This window comes from Empidonax traillii, unplaced genomic scaffold, assembly GCF_003031625.1.
Source record: "Empidonax traillii isolate 1590-97213 ecotype Southwest subspecies unplaced genomic scaffold, ASM303162v1 scaffold116:size1738432, whole genome shotgun sequence".
NCBI lineage: Eukaryota > Metazoa > Chordata > Aves > Passeriformes > Tyrannidae > Empidonax > Empidonax traillii.
This window is the reverse complement of record NW_020955309.1, coordinates 548,693-556,769: the sequence shown is the minus strand read 5'-3', so window position 1 is coordinate 556,769 and position 8,077 is coordinate 548,693.

The following is an 8,077-nucleotide window of genomic DNA, read 5'->3' as shown; positions in this document are numbered from 1 at the left end:
AAGAAAGAAAGAAAGAAAGAAAGAAAGAAAGAAAGAAAGAAAGAAAGAAAGAAAGAAAGAAAGAAAGAAAGAAAGAAAGAAAGAAAGAAAGAAAGAAAGAAAGAAAGAAAGAAAGAAAGAAAGAAAGAAAGAAAGAAAGAAAGAAAGAAAGAAAGAAAGAAAGAAAGAAAGAAAGAAAGAAAGAAAGAAAGAAAGAAAGAAGAAAAACGAAACCAAAACACATCCACCACCACCACAAAAACCAGCAAAAAGCTGATTGTGAAGCTGTATGCTGTATTGGATATTTTTACCTAACCTAAATGCACGTCCTTTAAGTTTTTTTTTCTAAAATAAGTGCAAGCATATTACATCCTGTCAGGCTCCTAATTCTTTGCATTCCAGTCTCTAATTTTGAGACTGTTGGTAAACTGCAATGTTTAACCTCTAGATTAGTCAAAAAAGAAAGCAATCTATGACAACTACAAAGTCATTATAGCTTGTCTCCCAGCTGACTGCACTAGGCTGTCCTCACTGAGGAGATAGAAGCAAGAACAAAAGGAAAAGTTTACTTCTTCATCAGGTTTAGCTTGGTTATAGGTTTTATAATCATTATTGGTTTTACTGGTTTTAGTTATTCCTGTATCAGATTCCAGAAAATGAAATCAGATCAGAAAAGACAAGGGAAAGTCTGCAGAGAATGAGTGCAATCCAGATGAATGTAAAGCTTAATTCAACAGTAATTTAACAAATTCCATAGTTGTTCCTTAAACACATTGTTTTTGATTTCTAATTGTGGTAGGACATAGAGTTTGTTTCCATTGGTATTTGAAGCTGTGTAGAGATGGAGAATTAATCTGGATTTTCCCTTGTTTAGTCTATCTGGACTTCAGCAAAGCCTTTGACACTGTCTCCCACAGCACACTCCTGAAAAAGCTGCAGCCCATGGCTTGGACAGGGGCACTCTGTGCTGGGTCAGGAACTGGCTGGAGGGCTGGGCCCAGAGAGTGCTGGTGAACGGGGCTGCATCCAGCTGGTGGCCGGTCACCAGTGGTATCCCCCACGGATCAGTGCTGGGCCCAGTCCTGTTTAACATCTTTATCGATGGTTTAGATGAGGGGATTGAGTCCATCATCAGCAAATTTGCAGATGACACCAAATTGGGAGGGAGTGTCGATCAGCTGGAAGGCAGGAGGGCTCTGCAGAGGGATCTGGATAGACTGGAGAGTTGGGCCGATTCCAACAGGATGAAGTTCAACAAGGCCAAGTGCCAGGTCCTGCACTTTGGCCACAACAACCCCCTGCAGCGCTAAGGCTGGGCACAGAGTGGCTGGAGAGCAGCCAGGCAGAAAGGGACCTGGGGGTGCTGATTGACAGGAGGCTGAACATGAGCCAGCAGTGTGCTCAGGTGGCCAAGAAGGCCAATGGCATCCTGGCCTGCATCAAGAACAGTGTGGCCAGCAGGAGCAGGGAAGTGATCTTTCCCCTGTACTCTGCGTTGGTGAGGCCACACCTTGAGTATTGTGTTCAGCTCTGGGCCCCTCAGTTCAGGAAGGACATTGAGGTGCTGGAGCGGGTCCAGAGAAGAGCAACCAGGCTGGTAAAGGGACTTGAGCACAAGTCCTGTGAGGAGAGGCTGAGGGAGCTGGGGTTGTTTAGCCTGGAGAAGAAGAGGCTCAGGGGAGACCTCATCACTCTCTACAACTCCCTGAGAGGAGGTTGTAGCCAGGTGGGGGTTGATCTCTTCTCCCAGGCAATCAGCAATAGGACAAGAGGGCTTGGGCTTACGCTCTGTCAGGGGAGGTTTAGGATGGATACTAGAAAGAAATTCTTTCCAGAGAGAGTGATCAGGCATTGGAATGGCCTGCCCAGAGAGGTGGTGGATTCACCATCCCTGGAGGTTTTTAAGACGAGGCTGGATGTGGCACTGAGTGCCCTGATCTAGTAATCACAGTGGGGTTGGATCAAGGGTTGGACTTGATGGTCTCGGAGGTCGTTTCCAACCCAGTTAATTCCATGATTCTGTGATTCTATGAGTCTATGATAAAGAATTGTCATTTAGTACGTATGCCATGACAGAGTTTTTAGGGCCGCATGGTTTCCTTTGCTTTACTCTGTCATTGCAGAAATCAGAAGGTGATTCAGCATTTTCATGTTTGCTAATTCAAAAAATAGAATTCATTACTTAGTTTTCCATCCAGTTTTTGTGGATATGACACAAAATTCATCAGCTGTGATTTTCCACTACTGCACATTCAGTATAATCGATTACACATGTGCAAAAGAGGCATAAAATCCTAGAACTATGGAGATAAAATCACACCAGTTAAAATGACAAGTACTGCTCAGAGGCTAGAAAATTAATTCTGGAAAAGACTTTTGAGGTTTTTAAATTTGATTTCTGCACCATGGTAAAACTTAAGAGATTCTTAGAAATAACTGAGAATTGGTGTTAAACATGAAACTTAGGCTTGTAAAACACTTTTATATTTAAGTATTTTGAATGATATTGCTGCACACAGTGCATGTCAGATGTCCAGGATAACCTTGGCTCATACTTTTTCCAAAGACATAAAAATATAGATATCAAGCACAGAGAAGCAGAGACCCTGAACTACAGCTGCAAATACCTTGAAAAACTATTTCCTTCTTTGATTTGGGTTGAATAGCAAACTGAAGGGCAGGGATGTACAATAATTTTTTTGCCAGTGCTATGTGGTACTGCCAAGGAACGGCTCTGCTTTTGGCAGGTATCGATAGCAATGTGCTCACATAAACAAAACAAAACAAAACAAAACAAAACAAAACAAAACAAAACAAAACAAAACAAAAAAGAGATAATTAAAAGAATATGAAGGTGAAATACATTCTCCTTCTACTTCTTTACCCAAAGAAGCTGGAAAACAAGAGACCACTCCTCCTATGGTGCATAGCAGCATATCTCCAAGTGATAAATGAATTTTTTTTTCAGTGTAACAGCCAGAATAAAAGAGTTGGAAGGTTCTGGCTTAACTCACAGCTGAACTTGATTTTTTTTTCTGGCAAAATGGCAAAAAAAAATGGTTTGTTTTGACTCAAAACATTACATCAAACTGAAATGAAGTCCTGCCTCCTCCATTTCTCCTGCACTGTAAAAAAATGATGAGACTAATTTGAAATTCATCTTGTTTATTAAGATACAAAATCCAAAGTATGCTTGACTGAGAAAAAAATCCAAACCTCAATGGTAGACACAAAACTGAAAATTAAATTTTATGCATCTGAGATCCAAGCCAAGTGACTGGACAAGTTTCAATAGCGCTTCATCAACTAAATTTTAAAGTAGTGTAACAAATATGAAACATCACAGAGAAGTTACTTTTATTACCACCTTCAATTTTTCTACTAAAATAATAAAACTAATAAGAAAAATATAACGAGAAAGCCTGTAAGGACTTGGTTTGGAAAGGTAAAAGCAGAGTAAGTGTTCTAGCAAGTCATGCATCCACTTTTCCTGCCCTCTACAGAAAAACAGACAGATATTGGTCAAAATTCTCTTTATTTTTTCAAATATGTAAAAACCAAAAGATTCCTTTAATGTATAGGTTGCCCACCTTGCAGTGAAAAAAAAACCTTGGTATTTGCTGCTCTGTGTAAGATTGTTAATGCACATGTTACTTAGTCAGTTCACAGTGTTGTAGGGACTTCTGGTGCTACAGGTAGTAGGTTTTTTACCATGTCAGAAAAGCACAAAATAGTTTTATTTCCTCAGAACCAAAGCACTTTTACCTAGCTAAGGTAAAGGAGAGATACACTTGTGAGGTGGGGACAGTACAAATTGATAGACATGAAGGAAAGACAAATGGTCAAAAAGTCATCTCAAATAATTTGGAAGACCTGGTGAATGCTAAAAAGTGCAGGTTTTTAACGTGTTTTTTTTTTTTTTTTTTTTTTCTTACTTTCTGACTGCTTTCTTTTCAGTGCTAATTTCAATTCTTTGACTGATGATCATGATTACAGGACTGGATATACTATCTGTGGGCCATATCTGAGGCATTGTGAAAGGGAAAATAAGTTATACTAATAATAACAGTGGTGACTACACCTAGGTAAAATATTTGTTTCTCTTAAAGCTTAAGAATAAACTTAATTTTTTTCTGTGTCATTAAGAATGTTGAATTTCTCAGGTAACTGAATTAATACTTCATAATTTTATTATGTCTCAATTATAAGAGACATTGACTGACATTTATTTTAAAAGAGAAATAATTTTGGCCCACAGGTAACTTTTACTTATGATACAAGCATTTCTCGTTTTTTTCTGCTATTAGTTCTGTATGTATTTAAGTGTCAACTACAAATGAAGAAAGCTCAATTTAGAAACCAGAAAGACGTCAAATGCCCAATTTTAGACAATTTCCATTGCTATTTTAGACAACTGTCCAGACATCATGAGCTGTTCTGATGTCACTTATTCTGTTATTTTTGGCAGTAAAAGTTTTTGCATGAAAACTAAAGTTCTGCTCAACTTTGAGTGCTTGCTAGAACATTTTAGTCCCTACATGTAAGCCCTTCACAAATTGTCCTATGTTTCTGTCAGTGCTTAAGATCACACTAAAGTATTCTCACTCATGTCTCATGCCCCTTTGCCTTATTTAAATTTATGCACCCAAAATGAAGTTTTCCCCGTTTACTGAGACTCACCTCAGGATACTTTGGCACAAACCCTAGTACCTAAAAATCTGCCCTAGGACAAGGCAAGCACAGAGGAGCTAAACTGGAATTGCTTTGCTTTGAGACAGTCAGATCAGCAGCCCCTGAGAAACTGCAATGTTTCTCACTAATGAGCAATTCCCAGTTGGGGGAATATCCCACATATGGATGATACTGGGAATTGTCAGTTTCATGATGAACTGGAGGAACTGAAGAGACTGCACTTCCTTCTGGAGCAAATTTTCAAAATCACTAATCACTTATTTCTACTCCAATATTTTTCTGGGTTGTATTAACTGCTCTGAGAGTTGAGCAAAGTCAGAAATGAACACTGCTGAGAAATCTCACATATTGTTGTTTTTTAAATAAGATGGAAATTTTTCATCATTGGAAGAGAAGCAAACAACATAGGAAATGTTAAAGCAACAGATTTGTTCCTTCTTCTTGGAACACTCATGCTCTCAAGACTTCAAACAGGAACAAAGTACACCACTATCAGTATAATAATGACTATTATTTTCAATAACAAACCTATCAGCATAAAATAAGCGCATTGGGTCACTTAGCTGATTTTACAAGGAGAATATCTTCTCTGTTCAGCAATGGTTACTCCTCTAATTTTGCAATTTTTTCTGTGCAACTGCAAATGCCTTACTAAAGAGATTGCAAATCCCATGAGTGGATTTTTTTTCAAATGTGTTTGTGCAAGATATGATTTTCATTATGATATCTTCTGCAAAAGCCTAGATAAGATACGAAAATTGTCTCTTGGGGTTTAATTTGCTTTTTTTTTTTTTTTAAACTATTGAAATATGTTGCCAAGAAACCCCATTAAATAAAAGAGAAAAGAAACAACCTATTGTGCAACTTTGTTAAAAGCAGGTCAGTTCTGAGCAAATATGTGCTTGTTTCAAACTGAGCCCAGTTTGTCTGGGAGCTGCAAATACCATGTGTTGGATGTGTTTTGCATATTGTAGATGCAAAATCAGATGAAGCACAGAAGTAGCAATTAAGGTTGAGATTCTTCTCATTTTTAATTTATATACTTGTGATCTGCAGACTACCACTGGCATCTATGACGTAGTCAACATGACCATATTGGCTTACCAGTACTTTTAATTGATATTTGACTGGAAGTGTGAAGGTTATTCAATGAGCATCCTCTGGGTAACAGTGGTCTGTGGAGCTGAAAGGTTGAGCACTGCTGGTTTAAATCCGTATCTTTTGACAATTATTTTAATATATAATCAATATATGACTATATATAGAGTCAAAATATTTTTGTGATGCCAAAGACTAAGCATCACAGATGAAGAGTTGTTAGTATTGCTAAGTTTTTGGCTTCTGACAGGCAAAAGAAATACAGCGATGTGAAGATGGTGAAGGTAAATACAAGTCATGACAGTGCAAATTACAGGAGAGAAGAAATTTGGGGTTGGGAGGTGGTCTCTTTTTGAGATATATTAGTTGCTTAGCATAGATGAGAAAGTTTAAGTAGAATTAGTTACATAACACTACAATACTGTGTGATTTAATGTGTTGCTTGCTTAGCATGAGCAGCTGGATTTGCTGAAGCCTTGAGCCTCAAGCTGTGAACTCACACCAAGATCTATTGTCAGCTGGAATAAAGTTAATTTCCTGATGTTTTGGTTGTTGTTAAACAGCGTTTACCCCGAGTCTAGCGCTTTTTTAGCTTCCCATGCTCTTCCAGAGAGCAGGTGCACTGGAAGCACAAACCAGAAGACAAGCAGACTACAGCTGTCAGCAGAAACTGTAACTCAACAATGTAAGAACGGAGATTTCTCTGTATTTCTGCTTGTGTGGGCACAGAGAAAGAAACATAAGAGGTGTCAGAAGACCCTAGACCAAAAATCACCACTGGATGAAGAGCACTTGAGGGGCAGGTGCAAAGTCATAAAGGTATAACTGTGAGGCGATTCCTTTGTTCTGTGTCCCAGCTCAAGCTGACCTGCTGCCGTACCACTCTTTTAAATTATTTAGTTTGATAAATCTGACACCTGAGACTCCACTGCGGGAGGCTGAGGTTGAGCCTAAAGAAGGAGGAACCTGTGACTCCTTGAATGGTGTGAGAATGCTCAGACAGCATCTACTCCTTTAACAGTGTTCACTCTTTCATAAAAATAATTAACCTCAGACTTAGGCCAGAAATATTGTAATTTCACAAACTTATACTGCAAGACCGAAAAGGTAAAAAACCCTGAAGATCATCAGAGTTTTCACGGGCAGTATATAGGATCTGCTCATTTAGACCAAAGAAGGATCAGAAAAGAGCTTTGGGACTCAGACACAGCCTCTTTCAGAGACAGCCAGGGCTGATAAAATTTGAAACAGGACCTAAAGCCAAGTCTTTTGTCAGGATGGCTCACTACACAGTGCCATGAAATGAAGGCTATGTGTGACTATGTGCACAAGGCCAGGTATCAGGTTTGATGCTTCTATAATCTTTTTAGCTAAATACAATAATAAGTTACAGTTTCTCCAGTACTAGAGACCTTGAAGATTAGGCTAAGAAAATAACTGTGTCCTTAACTATAGCTGGTTCTTCCTGTGGACAACGAAAGAGATCACCTGCTAGAGCTGGACTGTTCACTGCTATCCGCTGTATACTCAGTTTTTGCAAGCTCTGAATCAGGCTTTCTAAGTGAAAGACATCCTACCAAAAAAAAAAAAAAAAAACCAACCAAAATGAAACAAAACCCCAAAAAATGAAAACCAAACAAACAAACCAACCAAACAAAAATGCAAAGACCCTCCACCAACAACAAAAAGAGAACAACAAAAGGCAGCAAGAAGGGAAAGGGGAAAATTTCCTTAATTATTTTTCTTCTTTTTGCAGGGAGGAAAAATAACAAGGTGGATTTAAAAGGAAAAAAAAAAAGAAAAGAAAAGATGATTGGATAATAAAGCCACATCTCTTTATTAGAACCATACCCTCTGCCAGAACTGTACTTTAAAGCACCTGGATCATCTTTGTTTTCACAATATAATTACATTACTTTATAATTCCCAGTTAACTCTCAGAGTGGAAACATCTTGGTGGAGTGAAGTCAGATGGACTGCCACAGTACGTTCCTCATCATTCCTACAAAAAAAAGACCTCTGCATTTCTGGTACACACTGTTTGAATTGGCTGCCGACTGTATACCCATATAAACCAATCCACAGGAGTATTCTAGCATGTGCATGACACTGTTCGTAGTGCATGAGATAAAATCCCCAGCGTGAAAGATTGCCAGAAATATGATGATGAAAACCATCTGTTTTCGCACGTGTTACTTCACTGAGTACTTTGAATACTCCTCTTTTGATGGAGGTTTATTGAAGATGAAGCAATGAGGGATTTTCTGTGTCTTGGTAGGAGATTTATGTAAAATAATACATATAATAA